The 17,652-nt window shown below is 46.3% G+C and overlaps 1 protein-coding gene across 3 annotated transcripts in view; it reads left to right on the forward strand.

Moving 5' to 3' along the window:
• Window positions 1–3,017: 3,017 nt before the first annotated feature.
• Window positions 3,018–17,652, forward strand: part of LOC140486039 (uncharacterized) — a 115,281-nt gene continuing 100,646 nt past the window's right edge. Inside the window, exon 1 of one of the 3 annotated variants that reach the window (XM_072584621.1) lies at window positions 3,018–3,098. The gene's annotated coding sequence lies outside the window, so the exon portion shown is untranslated. Of the gene's footprint in view, window positions 3,099–3,429; window positions 3,541–3,601; window positions 3,765–17,652 lie in introns of those variants that run through there. The other 2 variants (XM_072584620.1, XM_072584619.1) reach the window with 2 other exon arrangements.

The following is a 17,652-nucleotide window of genomic DNA, read 5'->3' on the forward strand; positions in this document are numbered from 1 at the left end:
CTACCATCACTATTTTCCCATTACGGTTTCCTATCTTTTTCTCCCCATCAAAAACACAATTTCAGAAATGTCTTGCTGTTAAATACTGTCACTCTAAACTTTAGCGTTCATATCTCAATGTGAATTTTCACTCTTCTCATGGTGAGCTCTGTTCATTTCGCCCTTTCATATATCAATCTTAGCTCTTGAGGATTCTCAATAGTGTTCTCTGATGTTGCACTGAAAGCGAGCTTGTTTCAGCTCCAGTAATTTAATCCGGAGACGTTTAGGATCTCAGATGGAGCTCCTTTCTGAAGTGTTGTCACTCTAGTCACGTTAAAATAAAACTGCATCCCGTTTGTGAACAGCAAGGTTTCGCAGACAGGGCAACGTGGGATAATGACCATTGGTTTCAAGTGATATGAAGTCAGAAAGGATTACACCTTGTATTTGGTAAGGTTAGGGCTATTGGTATTGGTGTCTGAGGCTAGTGACCTGGTACAAACCATATTGCCCTCCAGTGCAGCCATACACATGGCTTCCCCCCACCCCCGGAACACTGAGAATTGGTGGGGTGTTATACTGTCATCGAGCTGAATGCGCAGATTTCAAACAGATCTGGCAACTCCAAACTGGCCATACATGTGCCGGTGTGGGACATCAGCAGCAGAATAGTATTTAACCGCAATCTGTAATCTGACTGCTCATTACCATCCAGCCAGGGATCGACCCTGGTTCAATGAAGGGTGCAGGAGGGCATGCCAGGAGCAGCACCAGGCGTACTTATAAAATGAGGTATCGTTGGTGAAGCTATCAAACAAGACTACTTGCACGCCAAACAGCTTAAGCAGCAAGCGATGGACAGAGCTAAGCAATCTTGCAACTGATCAGATCCAAGCTCTGCAGCTCTGCCGTGTCAGGCAGATTGCTCATTGGTCAGCACTGCTGCCTCACAGCGCCAGGGGCCCGGGTTCGATTCCAGCCTCGGGCGACTGTCTGTGTGGAGTTTATACGTACTCCCAGTGTGTGGGTGTGTGTGAGTTTCCTCTGGGGTGCTCTGGTTTCCTCCCACAGTCCAAACTTGTGAAATTAAGGTGGACTGGCTGTGCTAAATTGCCCCGTAGTATCCAGGGGTATGCAGTCTAGGTGGGTTAGTCATGGGAAATGCAGGACAAAACAGGGGTAGAGTGGGGGGTGGGAGGTGGATAAGACCATAAGACCGTAAGACATAGGAGCGGAAGTAAGGCCATTCGGCCCATCGAGTCCACTCCGCCATTCAATCATGGCTGATGGGCATTTCAACTCCAGTTACCCGCATTCTCCCCGTAGGTGGGATGCTCTTCAGTCGGTTTGTGTGGACTCAATGGGCTGGAAAGGCCATTGTAGGGATTCTGCATATCCAGTTGTGAATGGTGGTGCGCAATTAAACAACCCACTGGAGGAGAAGGCTCTACAAATAGTCCCAGCGGTTCAAAAAGGCAGCTCACCACCACCTTCGCAAGGGCAAGGGACAGGCAATAAATAACAGCCAAGCCAGTAACACCCACGTCCCATGAACAAGTGGAAAAAGCAATTAGTTCCTGATGAATCAGTTCCTTTCTCTTTGCAGGCAATATAAAAGTGGTATTCAATCGTGAGGGAAAAGTATTAGAAACAATTCCTTTGTTAATCTCCAAAATATTGCCACCTTTTTTTTTTGACAGTGAGGAGAAACACCGCCTTGGTTTAATTGTAAGGACAATGCCTTCGATATTCCTTTTTAACTGCCCTGGAGTACCCAGCCTAATTAATGAGCTCAAGTCTCTAGGTGGGATCTAGAAGTTTCTGCCTCCGAGGTGGCGACAGCCACAGCCTGTGAGATCTGTTTAATGATGGGAGTTGGCCGAGGTGAGTGTGCTACCTCAGTGCATCTTGTTGCTGTGTGTTCTCTGATCATGTTAACCCCAATTCACCCGATTACTGGGAGACAATGTCGAGCACTCTGACAATCCTGAAGTACACACTTGCTCATATTTTGCCAGTGCACGCACACTACATCCTGATAGATTTGCCCTTGAAATACAACAAACCCCAACACTCCTTCAAAGGGTCATAGCATGGAAACAGATCCTTCATTCCAACTTGTCCATGCTGATCAGATATCCTAAATTAAGCTAGTCCCATTTGCCAGCACTTGGCCCATATCCCTCCGAACCCTTCCTATTCATATACACATTCAGACGCCTTTTAAATGCTGCAATTGTACCAGCCTCCACCACTTCCTCTGGCAGCTCATTCCATGCATTCACCACCCTCTGCATGAAAACGTTGCCCCTTAGGTCCCTTTTATAACTTTCCCCTCTCACCCTAAACCTATGCCCTCTAGTTCTGGACTCCCCCAACCCAGGGAAAAGACCTTGACTATTCACGCTACCCATGCCCCTTATGATTTTATAAGCGTCTGTAAGGTCACTCCTCAGCCTCCGACACTCCAAGGATAACAGCCCCAGCCTATTCCGCGTCTCCCTATAGCTCAAACCCTCCAAACATGGCAATATCCTCGTAAATCTTTTCTGAGCCCTTTCAAGTTTGCAATAGGAAGGAGACCAGAATTGCACACAATATTCCAAAAGTGGCCTAACCAATGTCCTGTATAGCTGCAACATGACCTCCCAACTCCTGTACTCAATACTCTGACCAACAAAGGCAAGCATACCAAACGCCTTTTTCAGTAGCCTGTCTACCTGCGACTCCACTTTCAAGGAACTATGAACCTGCACTCCAAAGGTCTCTTTGTTCAGCAACTCTCCCCAGGGGCCCTACTGTTAAGTGTATAAGTCCTGCCCTGATTTGCCTTTTCAAAATGCAACACCTCACATCCACACATTGCAGCACTTGAACTGTCTTTTTGATCTTGCCCTTCGGCCGAAACACATCTTCTTTATTCCTGTTCTGTTTGTCTGAAGAGAATAATATGCCAGGAGCTAGCCCCAGAGGGTCACCAAGCTGTCAGAATGTGACGCTTTAAGAAGTGCTCTCGGGGGATCCAAGATGGCGGCGTCCTGTTAGGATTGCATTTACTGGGCTCTGTGCTGCAACACCGACCCGACAGAGCCAGAACCTGTCCCAAACACTTTTCTGTGAGTAAAAACATAGTAAAGGAGCTAGAAACCTGAAAGAAATTGATTTACCTTTGTCCTTGCAGCTGGAGAATGCCAAAGAAATGAGGAAGATTACCCAGGGTCAGGGCCACAGCCCAACTCTCTGACGCAGCGGGTTTGCTTACTCACCAGGCTCTGGTTGGACGAGCTGGCTGAATCTCTTGAGGTTCTGGGGAGGCAGATCCAGGATAAAATTAAGGAGAAACTGGCTCCTGTATCTTCTCTGCTGCAAGACCTGGGAAAAAGGACCGACGAACTTGAGCGCCGGGCTGCAGGGGGAGAGGCAGAGACTGACTCCTCCAAGAGCCACATTAAAGCCCTGGAAACACAGGTCGGTGGTCTGTGGATCTGGCAGACAGTCTGGAAAACAGGGACAGAAGAAAGAACCTGCATCTTGTAGGCATGTCAGAGGGGACGGAAGGTGAGCGGCCGGTGGGGTTCTTCAAGGAGTGTTTCCCAGAATTCCTTTGGTTTGGAGGTTGAGAAGGGAAGGATAACAATTGAAAGAGCCCACTGGATCACAGCACGAAAGCCAGATGGGGGATCAGTGCCCACGCCTTGTCCTGGTGAAGTTCCATCATTACAAAGACAAGCAGAGGGTCACGGAAGCTTCTAGAGCCCAGGGGAGGGACACCAGGGGCACTGGTATGTAGTGGCTCCAGGGTCATGTTCTTTCAAGACTTCTCGGTGGTTGTGATACATGATCCAAGTACGTCAACAGCGATCGGTACAGGAATTGATGATCTCTTTGATGTGGAAAAGGCATTTGATAAGGTCGAGTGCCCTTATCTTTTTCACACTTTGAAGAGATTTGGCCTGGGAGGGACCTTCATCAGGTGACTGAAGGTTTTGTGTAGTGATCCTCTTGCCGCGGTCCTCACCAATGGTGTATGGTCAAGCAATCTTAATATTTGTAGGGGCAGTCAACAGGGCTGTCCCTTGTCACCACTGCTTTTCACATTGGGATCAAACCACTGGCGGAGGCAATACAGAGGGATCCCAACATAAACGCTCCAGAAATAGGGACAAAGTCACATAAGATCACACTGTATGCGGATGACGTTCTTGTCTTCTATTCAATCCCAACAGTCTCCGTACCACACCTGTTACAATGCATCAATTTATTTGGTGGCTTCTCGGGTTATAAGATCAATTCTGCCAAGTCTGAGGCCATGCCCATGGGTGGTCTCCCGAGAGTGCCTGATCCTGAGGGCGGATCTCGGTTCCCCTTTGGATGCTCGCAGGAGGGCTTTCTCTACTTAGGTATATTTATTATTCCCATTTTTGATTCGCCACTTAAAACTAATTTTGCCAATTTATTCGACAGAATCAAACAGGACCTTCGTAAATGGGAGGCGTTTCCGATCTCTCCTATATCCGTCTGCCCGGCTCAACCATACTGACCAGATATCCGAACCTAATCTAGTCCCATTTGCCAGCGCTTGGCTCATATCCCTCTAAATCCTTCCTATTCATGTACCCGGCCAGATGCTTTTTAAATGTTGTAATTATACCAGCTTCCGCGACTTCCTCTGGCAGCTCATTCCATAAACGCACCACCCTCTGCATGATAAAGATGTCCCTTAGGTCCCTTTTAAATCTCTCCTCTCTCACCTTAAACCTAAGCTCCCTAGTTTTGGACTCCCCTGCTTTGGCTGTTAACCCTATCCATGCCCCTCATGATTATTCCTCAACTATGATCTACCAACAACTCAAACACTGAATGACCAAAATCTGGGCCGTAATCCCTCTGTTTCATTCTTGAGACATGAGGCCAAGTGGTTACTGTCTTCTTTATAGCGCACCCCTTGGGAACTGCACTGGTCGTAAAGTACATTTGGATGACTTGGGGTTGAAAGCAGGTGCTATATAAATGCAGTGCCTTACTTTATTGTTCATTTGCTCTTTCATCGTATGCAATGTCATATGAACCCTTGTTTCTGCCTTCCTACGCTCTGAGGTGAGGGTCACCCCTTAATATTTGCCTTAGTCTCTCTGGGGCAGCTCTTAAAAAAAAGAAATAAAACAAGGAAGTTTCAGGGAACTTCAAATCAGCAGGCGATAGGTCGGTGGGGGCCGGCTGTCATTCAGTGTCACTTAATTGGCTCGGCTGATTAAATTTTCACAGGAGAGGGGAACTGAGGTGTGGACCCCTGCCTCTGATGGCACAGTCCCAGCTCCATTCATAAGAGTCCCCTTCAGTGCTAGACAGGCAGGACGAACCATACCATCTGCTTCACCTTGGTGGGTGGGGACGGGGAGGGAGGCCAGCTGGATTCTTTGCTGAAACACGTTAAATCTTGACCCTCCTGCCTTCAGTAGTGTAAATGCTACAGTTCCCAACCACTGACATCAAAACTAAAAGCCAAAGAAAAGCAAAGCTGAGCAAATTGTAGTTCCTAGTCACGCGGCGTAGTGAATGCTGTTCAACACTAGACTAGTCACCCACTTATAACGTTCACATTTTTGCTCACTGAATTGCTAATGTTTAATATGTCCTTGTAAAAAATTTCTAATGTTTAATATGTCCTTGTAATAAAATGGATGGGTCCTGCTACCCACTGACACTACAGTACTAAGTGACTCCCACTGACACAAAACCTGGGCCTGGATTTCTGCTCATGGATCAGGAGCTGGGGGTTCATTCTCAGTTCTGCAAACTGGACTTGGGAGGACCAGGCCTTGAGATTCCTGAACTGACAGCATTTTGAAGCTGTTGGAAGTGATCTCCTCTGGTTTTCATGTGTAATTTGGAACGATCTGGAAAGACCATGAGAAAAGATCCATTCTTGCTCAGCCCTTCATTCTTGACTTAACTCACCGCCCCATCAACACCAACTCAACCCTGTGAGAGGCAATAAAAGACCAAGTCAGACCATTCTCTGTCTGATATTCCACTCTGGTCCCTCGAGAACGCTCAAGTGAATTCCAGCAAGTTCTGAACCCGTGATTTGCTTATCAGATTGATTTTATAGGGTTCAACGGGCTAGTGACCTAATAAATATTGCTCAATCTCTGCTGGGGGGGGGAAAGAAAGACTTCTTGCCATCCAAATATTAAAAACATCTCCCCTACATTAGATAGGACACATGCTCAAATTATTTCATTTCAGAGGGGTTAGCTTGGAATTAGACATACAATGATCTAATCTGATGTGTGTTAATGTGTTAGCCCCTTACTTCAGAATTGGATGTCTGTCTCTCTGCATCCATTTCAATTGTACAGTTTCCTTACATTGGCTAGATTTGTGCATGCCTGTTTCAGTAAAAAGGAGACTTCAACCCTTTTAAATCTGTAAAAGTAAAGGGAGCATTGCAAAGGAGTCTGGCTAAAAGCCCATGGCTGGTGGTAGGGAGAGAGAAAGAGAGAGAGAGAGAGAGACTGGTGCAAAGCCTCCTAGGAGGAGGATGTGGAAAGCTGCCAGGTTGTGGTATGAACTTAACTGGTTCCCAAAGGAGCCCTGCTCCCTCCCTATCCCAGCCTTACCTAGTTTGATATACACCGGACGTCAGTTTCAAACTGTATGGTCTAGGCTTATTATTCTCTGGGGCGACTCTGAATGGGTCATAAATTCTAAACTTGTCAGTGTCATTCACACACCAAGAACTAATTAATTCTGGAGACTTTAGGTTGGAGGAAAAGTTCAGTCATAAATTACGATGATATTTCAGATCTATCTGAAAATAATGACAGTAGGGGCAGCTTACTAATCCGTGTGCCCCTGTGATTTACTGAGAACGTATTGAACGCATTGTAACTGTTCTTATTACCTCCGGGCCTGTATTTCTTGATCTGTCACATCTTATCTAAATTCAAACCAAAATGCATCGAAATTGTCTCTTGTGTATTCTGTCTGAATGAAACTTAAATATATTGTGTGATGTCTCCCAAGTTTCTTTTCTCTAAATCCTTTCTCTGCCTGTCACAGCGGAGGATGTTAACCTGCCATTGCGCTGTCTCAAAACAGTCAGTTTTTCTTTCACTAACAGAATCAAGGAGTCACTCGAAGCTTGGATTGTCAGTGAGGTGAAGTCTGAAAGGGAAATCATTCAGTAGCCTGTCTCTGTGCTATTCCTAGGCAGCATCAAAAATCTGGGAGCTTCCTGCGGCCTAGTCAGACAGGATCTTATGCTTCATAGCACTGGCTCACCTGTGACTTCTGAAAGTAAAAGTGTATTAATGTGAGTTTCAATCATCAAGGATGTGTTAGGTTGCCCTTTTTTTCCCAATCTGCTCCCCATTTCCACTTTCAACACAGAATTCCCTCTCTTGGGCCTCCCCAGAATTCTCGGCAACTGACCCCTCTAGTAAGGAAAGACCATAGAGGCTTTTGCCACAGGTATGTGTACCAGCCCCACATTCGCTGTTCCCCCAACCCATCTCCTCCATCGGGCAGTCAAGTTGTACAATCTGAAGATAGACAAAAACAAAAGGAAAAGCAGGTGACATTTTGGACAAAGCTATTGTCATTCCGGCCCAGTGGAGGGCTGATGTACTTGCATTGAATTTGGCCATTAACACAGAGATGGGACAAAGAAATCCTCAGATGCTGGAATCCAAAGTAGACAAACAGGAGGCTGGAAGAGCGCAGCGATCCAGGTGGCGTCAGAAGGTAGAGAAGTCAACATTTTGGGTAGAACAAAGAGATAGCAGTGCAAGATAGAGGCCAGAAGAGAACATTTTGAAACATATTGTTGCACAGGCCTTAACTAGAGAAAGCTGTGAATGAGATTTTTTTTTCCAGCTGCATGTAACCAGGGAGGAATAGTAATGGAATAGTTAGAAATCATGACCATTATTCCAAGCAAGGTGAATTATTCATGTGGGGAAACATGGCACTTTTATTGGTTCTCTATCAATCACACTAAGATAGGAGGAGTAAACTAAATGTGTCCAATCTGCACGGTGACAATTTTTTTACAGGTGAAGGTGACAATTAGCCCAAAATAGGTCCAACTCAGTGTCACAATCTTCACCAGGAGAATGCTGATGGGATCATTCAACCCCTGCTGGGATGGGGATTGGCCCTAGTGTGGTTCACACCAGCCAACTGACCAAATACTACACTCCCCACCCCCTCCAAGGGGACCCTGAGTCGCTATGGAAACATCCATTTTTCCCTGCATGCTGTAGCCAAGGGTGTCCACCATGGGAAATGACAGACCAGGTATCTCACCTATTCTGACCATTGCTGTAGGTTGGAAGGAGTCACAAATCGAAACTCGATCTGTTTGATCTGAATGCACATTCCACAACCATCAAGTCCTGAAGTGGGAAGGGACATTACCCACTGCTTATCAAGAGCCCCCTGATACACCTACATCATTAGGAGAAAGTGAGGCCAGCAGATGCTGGAGAACAGAGTCGAACTGTGTGGTGCTGAAAACATACAGCACGTCACACAGCATCCGAGGAGCAGGAGAGTTAATGTTTCAGGCATAAGCTCATGATTCTCATTCCTGATGAAGGGCTAATGCCTGAAACATCAACTCTCCTGCTCCTCGGATGCTGCCAGACCAGCTGTGTTTTTCCACGCTGTTCAACCCCTACATCATCTCAATGCTGAGGGCAGTTTAGCTCAGTTGGCTGGGTTGTTGGTTTACAGAGCAGTGTGATCCAACAGTGTGGGTTCAATTCCCATCACCGGTTTGAGGTTACAGTGAAGAACTCTCCTTCTCAACCTCTTCCCTCGCCTGAGATCTGGTGGCCCTCAGGTTAAATTCCCACCAGTTGCTTCTCTCTCAAATGAGAGAGCAGCCCCTATGGTCTGGTAAGACTATAGCAACACAACAACAGTGTTGTTGACTTGGATGTGGTCCTGCCCTGAGCCTGTGTAAAGTGTGCAGTTAGGGAAGCGGAACAAGAGCAGGATAGATTGGGTTGGATGGGGGCTGTGATCCGTGTGTCTCTGTTGTTCCCGGTAACCTCTGATTCTGGATTCTCAATCCCACTACTGCTAATGGAAACAAGTTCGAATCAACACTACAGTTCACATGTGATTGCAGTCTTCGACAGAAATTTTGTTTCATCTGAAACAAGAGCCACGTTATGAAGCCAACACGCTTGGCGTGGTTTAGAGAATCTAAATTCATTCCCCTTACATAGCGCAGGAAAGGTCCTTCAGCCCATCAAGTCGGCACTGACAGAACTACCACTAAAAGTGAGCTAATCCCAATTTCCTGCCCTTGGCCCATATCCTTGAGTATTATAAACAAAAGCAATATGTTCACATACCTCCTATATGCAGCATGTGGTCGCATTAATAAGTTTGTAGATGTCACCAAAATTGGAAGTGTAATGGATAGTGAAGAAGGTTACCTCAGAGTACAACGGATCTTTATCAGTTGGGCCAATGGGCAGGGGTGTGGCAGATGGAGTTTAATTTAGATAAATGTGAGGTACTGCATTTTGGAAAGGCAAATCAGAGCAGGACTTATGTACTTAATAGTAAGGTCCTGGGAGTATTGTTGAACAAAGATACCTTGGATTGCAGGTTTATAGTTCCTTGAAAGTGGAGTCGCAGATAGATAGGATAATGAAGAAGGTGTTTGGTATGCTTTCCTTGATTGGTCAGAGTATTGAGTACTGTACTGAGTATTTCTCCTGTACAGGACATTGGTTCAGCCACGTTTGGAATATTGTGTACAATTCTGGTCTCCCTTCTATCAGAAGGACATTGTGAAACTTGAAAGGATTCAGAAAAGATTTAGAAGAACGTTGCCAGGATTGAAAGGTTTGAGCTATAGGGAGAGGTTGAATAGACTAGGGCTGTTTTCTCTGGAGCGTCGGAGGCTGAGCGATGACCTTAAAGGCATTTATAAAATCATGAGGGGCATGGATAGGGTAATTAGACAAGGGCTTTGCCCTGGAGTGGGGGAATCCAGAACTAGAGGGCATAGATTTAGGGTGAGAGGGGAAAGATTTAAAAGGGACCTAAGGGGCAACTTTTTCATGCAGAGGATGGTGCGTGTATGGAATGAGCTGTCAGAGGAAGTGGTGGAGGCTGGTACAATTACAGCATTTAAAAGGCACCTGGATGGGTATATGAATAGGAAGGGTTTAGAAGAATGTGGGCCAAGTGCTGGCAAATGGGACTAGATTAATTTGGGATATCTGGTCAGCACGGACGTGTTGATTGGAAGGGTCTGTTTCTGTGCTGTACATCTCTATGACTCAATAAATTGCTGGAAAAGCTCAGCAGGCCCAGTAGCATCGCTGGAGAGAAATCAAAATTAACGTTTTGGGCCCGGTGACCCTTCTGAGGTCGAACCGTCAACTTGGATTTCTCTTCCCAGATGCTGCCAGATCTGCTGAACTTTTCCAGCAACCTCTGTTTTTGTTTCTGATTCACAGCATCCGCAGTTCTTTCGGGTTTTTAATTCCTTGAATATGATGATGTTTGAAGTGCTCATCCAAAAGCTTTATCTCCTTCTCTCTTAGCTCCTGATGAAGAGTCAACTGCAATTTGCTGTGACTGGGGATTTCTTTCTTCAGCGCTGCTAACATGCCCCCGACTTCACTCTGTCCACTCCCTGGCCCCCACCTACATCACTGCTCAGCCCCTTCCTCTGGTCTTTCCTCTGTCTCTTGCTTCCCTTTACTCCTGCCTCCAGTAATCACCATCCAGCCTTCTTGTTAAAACGGCCTAAAGGCGAAAAGCAGAAGCAGATGGGGCTCTAATGGAGCATTTATTTACAGAAATCTCACTGTGCACAATTTCCATAATCAACTTGGTCCTGAGCCAGTTTCACATCCCAGATGTACACTAGGGGGCAGCGACGAGACCAGCGTGAGCGCCACAGATTAACCCAATCTCCTCTAGCTGTGATCAACCCTAGTGGGGAGCTATCATTTCATGTTACACCCCATTGTTTCAGACAGATATTCAGACTGGATCAAAGCAGCTTGTGAAACAGCTGCTTACACAGCCCAAGATCAAAGAGGGAAGCCCCTGCAATCTGCATTTTAAACAAAGCTCATTGACAAAACAATGTCTCCAACAGCTAATTGGATTGCTTTGTAAAAACTGGGATTTTGCTGCAATTTGTGGGGGAGGGGGGTGTGTTGACTTCCATGACCTTGGAGTGAATGCAAAGTAAGGCCAAAGACAGCTCACCATTTGATCTCGGATTTTTTTTGACATTGCCACAACAACCATATTATTCAACCTGTGTCTGTGCAGGCATTTGTTAAACTTCTACCCCTATTTTCTGTGCTTTGCTGTGGGAACTGATAGTTTAGGATTGTTTGGGCTCACATGGAACTATGTTGGAGATAATTTATCCAATCTATATCAACATTCCACATCATATCATTAGGGGCACAGCTTTGTGTATTCCAATGTCACGTCTCCCTATTTCTCTCCATCTCTGTCCCTCTCTCTTCCACCATCTAGATCTCTGCTTTTCTCTATCTCTCTCAGAAACCCTGTCTATTCCTTACCATGCTTATCTCCCAGTCTCTCTCAAACTTTCGGTTTCTCTCACAACTTCTCTCTGCGCCCATCTCACCATCTCTCTCTCGTTCTCTCTACATCTCTCAGTTTTCCTCTCACTATCTCTCTCTGTCTCCCTCACGGGAATTTGCCATCACACATTCTCTGTCTCCATCTGTATCCCCCCCCTCCCCACTCTCAGCATGTGTTTCTCTGCCTTACCATCTCTTTCTCTGGGTCTTTTTGTCTCTCTTTCTATCTCTCTTACTGTCTCAACTTTTCTCTCTTCCATCCCGTCTGTCTCTCGTTCTCCTACTTTAACCGTCCCTTACTATCTCTTTTGTTCTGCACCTTATTGCCTCAAGTTCCTTCACCTTCTCCCTCACTCTCTGTCTCTTGCCCAAGTTTCTACCTTTCTCTCTTGCTTGTCATCTCTCTCAATGACTAATTGTATCTTTTTCCCTCTCTATTGTTTTATCTTTTCCCTGTCTCTCCATCTCTTCCCCACTGTCTTTTTCTCATTTTCCTCTCCGTCCATTTGTCTCTCTCTCCCTCTGTAGTTGTCCTCTCTCCAACCCTTTCATTCGCTGTTTCTCTTTTTCTGCCTGTCTCTCACTCTGTCTCACCATTTCTGTCTCTTTATCTCCTTCTTTCTCTCACAATCTGTCGCTCCCTGCTTTTCGCTCACTCCCTTTCACACACACTGGTCGCGCTTCTCTTCTGCAATCCCAGTGAGCTTATTCTTTCACCATCACTCTCAGCTTTCTGTCTCTTGCTGTCACCATCTCAATCTCTTACACTGCATTTTTCTCTCTCTATCGCACACTATGGTTCCCTCCCTTCTCACTAGCTGCCTTTTCTGACCCTCTAAACCACAAATTCTGTACGTGTGTCTCCCTCTGTGTACCTGGGGTTGCCGAGGGATGTTATTCCTGGAGGTTTGAGAGTATGGTCTTTGATCATCTACTACTTCCTCATGTCTATATAAATCTGTATAAAATATTGGCCACAGGTCTGGAATCCATGCTATAGGAAGGATGTGATAGCCTTGGCAAGGGTACGGAGGAGATTTACCACGATGTGGCCTGGGCTGAAGAGTTTTAGTTATGAGGAGAGACTCGGCAAAGGAGACTGGGGACACGGTTGAGACTATGAGGGACATAGGATAGACAGGAAGAAACTTTAATGGAGGGGGGTCACTGATCGCGGGCATAGATTTAAAGAAAGAGGCAGGAGGTTTAGACGACATGTGAGGAAAATAAGTTTCACCCAGAGGATAGAAATCTGGAGCTCACTGCCTGTAAGACTGGGAGATGCAGAGAGTGTAGCGCTGGAAAAGCTCAGCAGGTCAGGCAGCATCTGAAGGGCAGGTGAATCGACGGAATCCTGATGAAGGGCTTATGACCAAAACATCGATTCTCCTGCTGCATGGATGCTGCCTGACCTGCTGTGCTTTTCCAGCACCACACTCTTGACGTTGATCTCCAGCATCTGCAGTCCTCACTTTCTCCTGGGAGAGGGAGAAACCCTCATAACAGTAAAGAAGGATTTAGATGCGCCCTTGTGGTGCCAAGGCTATGGGCCAAGTGCTGGGAAACGGGATTAGAATCGCTAGGGGGTTGTTTTCTTACCTGCACAGATACCATGGGCCAATGGGCCTACTTCCGTTCTGGAAATCTCTATGACTCTATGCCGCATTTGCCCTCAGTTTGTAACTGGTTGCGTTTTCGCCCTGGGTAAGGTTGTCCCTCCACCAGACAGTTCTGTTGCTTGTGCAAGTCAACATTATCAAGGAACTAGGATTGATGAAGGGCTTTTGCCCGAAACGTCGATTTCGCTGCTCGTTGGATGCTACCTGAACTGCTGTGCTCTTCCAGCACCACTAATCCAGTATTTGGTTTTCAGCATCTGCAGTCATTGTTTTTACATTATCAAGGAACTGACTGGTGAGGTTCAGCTTTCATGTTTGGGAAAAGAAGTTATCAGCCTGAGACACTGTCCCTATATATGGAAGACACGGATATTAGACTGCATCTTAGAACCAGTTTATTCACAAGGAATCTCTGCACTTTGATTTACTTTAGTACAAGTTGGCATTTGAAACATGAAGGGGTCCAGCAGGTCAACTGAATTTGATCACAAACAAAGCTTGTTTCAACAAAGTGAAAACATCTGGATGGCTCCCCAAACCATTTTTAATGGGGAAAAAAAAACTGAATTGTGAAGTCCTCTCTCTCTCTCTCCTTCCATCGATGGAAATGTTTTCATTCTCGGTTACAGAAAGTTGAAGAGAGAGTTGTAGAAGCTGTTCAAAATTATGAGTCATAGAGTCATGCAGCACAGAAACAGATCCTTCGGCCTGGTCAGTCCACACCGACTTGTCCCATTTACCAGCACTTGGCCCATATCCCTCTGAATCCTTCCTATCCATGCCTTTTAAATGTTGTCATTGTACCAGCTACCACTCTGGCAAGTCAGTCCACAGGTGCATCACCCTCTGCGTGTAAAAGTTGCCCCTCAGGTCCCTTCTAATTCTTTTCCCTTTCACCCTAAACCTACACTGTCTAGTTTTGGGCTTTCCCACCCTGTGGAAAATACCTTGTCGATTCACTTTATCTATGCCCCTCGGGATTTTATAAACCTCTTTCAGGTCACCCCTCAGCCTCCTACACTCCAGAGACCCAGGTAATGTTCTGAGGACCCAGGTTCAAATCCCAACATGGCCGACGGTAGAATCTTAATTCAATAAAAATGCAGCATTAAGAGTCTAATGATGACCATGAATCCATTGTCAATTGTGAGAAAAACCAATCCGGTTCTCTAATGTGCTTTAGGGAAGGAAACTGCCATCCTTACCTGGTCTGGCCTACACGTGACTCCAGACCCACAGCAATATAGTTGACTCTTAATTGCCCGCTGGGGTGGGCAATAAATGCTGGCTTGGCCAGTGGTGCCCTCAACCCTTGAGTGAATGAGGGTGAGCTGTGTGCATTGGTGGCTGGGAAGGGTGAACGATCACCAGAAGAGACAGATTTCTCAGGGATTGCCAAAGGAACCACAGACGGCATGAGAGAGATTTAGGGTGATATTTACGTCTGAAAGGGAGCTTGAATCAGATTCAACTGTGCATTTCACAAGAGAATTAAAGGGGAAAATGTTGCGATGTCGTGGGGAAAAAGCAAGAGAGTGTGGTTATTTGGATAGCCCTTAGGTAGAACTGGCACATGAGCTTTGGGATGAATGGCCTTCATTGTATCATTCCATGATTTAATGATTCCAGTGAGTAATGCATGGATTTTTGTCTTCTAATGATATAGCACATATTTTGATTTAAAATATACTTTTATAATCATATCTATTTTGAAAGGTTTAAGCCAGTCCTTTATTTATGACCCAAAATCTGTGGTGAATTCCTCTTGCTCCCTCTCTAGTTTGATCTGATCTGAAATTGGCAACCTCACTGGTGTAGCTGATGTTGACCAGTCCTCTCCCACTGACTCCAGCCTGTCCTGCAGCATTCACTGGCAGCAGGGAGCTGTTGGCATCACAAAGCCTCTGCTCCGACCCGATAAATCCAACACTCGCACGCAAGCTGCCAACTCCACTTTCACCTGAGTTGCCAATGGCAGCACTAGGACGTCAAGCCTCAACTCCAAGAAAGTCCCAGACAATTCTACAGCACAATTCTACAGCTCAATCCACCTGCCATTTGCCCTCTTACACTCTCTGTCTGTCTGGTATTCTTTCTCTCTGAACGTCTTTGTTTCTGCCTCTCTCATCCACATTCCCCTGTCCAACTTCCTCAGTATATCTGTCACATCCTCTATCTTTTTTTTCTTGCTGCCCCTGACGTTTTCACCTTTCCCTGTCGATCTGTCTGTCAGATTTCCATCTATTGTTCTCTTTCCCTCCCTCTATGTCTCCCATCGCTCCCTGTCTAGACTCCCTCTGTTTCCCTACTCTCTATGATCTATCTCTCTCTATCTTCCGCCATCTGCCCTTTCGCTGTCTTTCTCACTCTCTCTTTTGGCTGCGGAATGTATAAACACTACCCTGAGGTGGCGGAGAGTGTGTGTATGTACAAAGATCAAGAGAAACATCAACCAGACACTTAACAAATCTTAGATTCAGATGAAAGTCAGTATCTACAGTATTTGGCTGTTGTACCAATTTGAAATGATCTTTGTTGAGAATGAGCCCAGCCACATGACAAGAATCATTTTATTTTGGTTTCAGCTCTGTTCAGAGAAAGCAATGAGATGAGCCTTTGGTTTCAGATTTGAACACTGTTAACTTTTGATTTTTTGGCTGCGTGTTCCTTGACGATGTTATTTCCCTATCTGTTGGTTTCTTTACCTCTTTCCCCCTTTCCCTGGGTTCCCTTCTTTGTGGCTTTGAAGCTCCAGGGGCACTTTTTCCTTTGGGTTCCATTTTTTGCTTCACATGGGCAACACGGTGGCCCAGTGGTTAGCACTGCTGCCTCACAGCACCAGAGACCTGGGTTCGATTCCAGCCTCGGGTGACTGTCTGTGTGGAGTTTGCACATGCTCCCCGTGTCTGTGTGGATTTCCTCCGGGTGCATGGTTTCCACCCACAGTCCAAAGATGTACAGGTCATGCTAAATTGCCTATAGTGTTCAGGGATGTGTAGGTTAGGTGCATTAGTCAGGTACAACTATAGGGTAAGGGGAATGGGTCTGGGTGGGTTATTCTCGGGGGTCAGTGTGGACTTGTTGGGTTGAAGAGCTTGTTTCCACACTGTAGGGATTCTATGATTCCTCCTGAACCTGATTCAGATCCTGATCAGGAGACCAGAGCTTCTCTGCATTAACCTCACTGCCAGCGAAAGCCTTCTTTGTCACAGCCAGGGACATGCATTTGTGATCACTGTAAGCCGCCACAGACTTCCTGCTGAGAGGCAATACCTTATCAATCTTAAAACTGCTTTTTCCCTCTCACACCATGGCCTGGTTAACAACAATCTCCTTGCTAAATATACATTGTCTGTTCCTGAGCCAGTTTGTCTGTGAAGGTGGGGTGGGGATGGGGGTGGGGGGGATGGTGGGGGGGGTGGGGGGGGCGGTGCAATTGTGCAGTCAATGTTTTGTTTCAGTCTTTCTGTCCAGTTGTGTTCTTGATCCACTGATACAGTAAATCTATATATCCGTTGCTCCCGATGTGGTCTCCTCTACATTGGAGAGGCTGGAAGCCTACTCACAGAGCGCTTCAGAGAACATCTCCAGGACACCCGCACCAATCAACCCCACCGCCCCGTGGCTGAACATTTCAACTCCGCCTCCCTCTCTGCCGAGGTCATGCAGGTCCTGGGCCTCCTCCATTGCTGCTCCCTCACCACCCGACGCCTGGAGGAGAACGCCCCATCTCCCGCCTTGGGACCCTTCAACCCCAGGGCATCAATGTGGACTTCACCACTTTCCTCCTCTCCCCTCCCCCCACCATACCCCAGTTCCAATCTTCTAGCCTTAGCACCGTCCTCATGACCACTCCTACCTGTCCATCTTCCTTCCCACCTATCCACTCCACCCTCCCCTCTGACCTATCGTCTTTACCCCCACCTCCATCCACCTATTGCACTCTCAGCTACCTTACCCCCAGCCCCACCACCCTCCCATTTATCTCTCCGCCCCGAGGCTCCCGGCCTCATTCCTGATGAAGGGCTTTTGCCCGAAATGTCGATTTTCCTGCTCTCGGATACTGCCTGACCTGCTGTGCTTTTCCAGCACCACACTCTCAACTCTGATCTCCAGCATCTGCAGTCCTCACTTTCACCTCTTACTGTCGATAGCCTACTGTCCCTTTCCATCAATATCCTAAACATTAAAGTACAATGATAAATGTTTCCCCACTGACACCTGATCCCACCTCATTCCCAAGAACCATTTAAAATGGATATTTACCGCTAATGCATACTTTTCTGAACACAACCTACAAATGTTTGTCCCTCTTCCCCACTGTCCAGTCCTTATTTGACGAGTTAAATTGCCCAATTATAACTCTTCAATAATGCTGGTGTCTGTCTCTAATTTCCCTGCAGATTGGTTCTCCTACAACCTTTCCAATAGTTAGTGATCTATATAAT

The sequence above is a fragment of the Chiloscyllium punctatum genome, chromosome 15, assembly GCF_047496795.1.
Source record: "Chiloscyllium punctatum isolate Juve2018m chromosome 15, sChiPun1.3, whole genome shotgun sequence".
Lineage (NCBI taxonomy): Eukaryota > Metazoa > Chordata > Chondrichthyes > Orectolobiformes > Hemiscylliidae > Chiloscyllium > Chiloscyllium punctatum.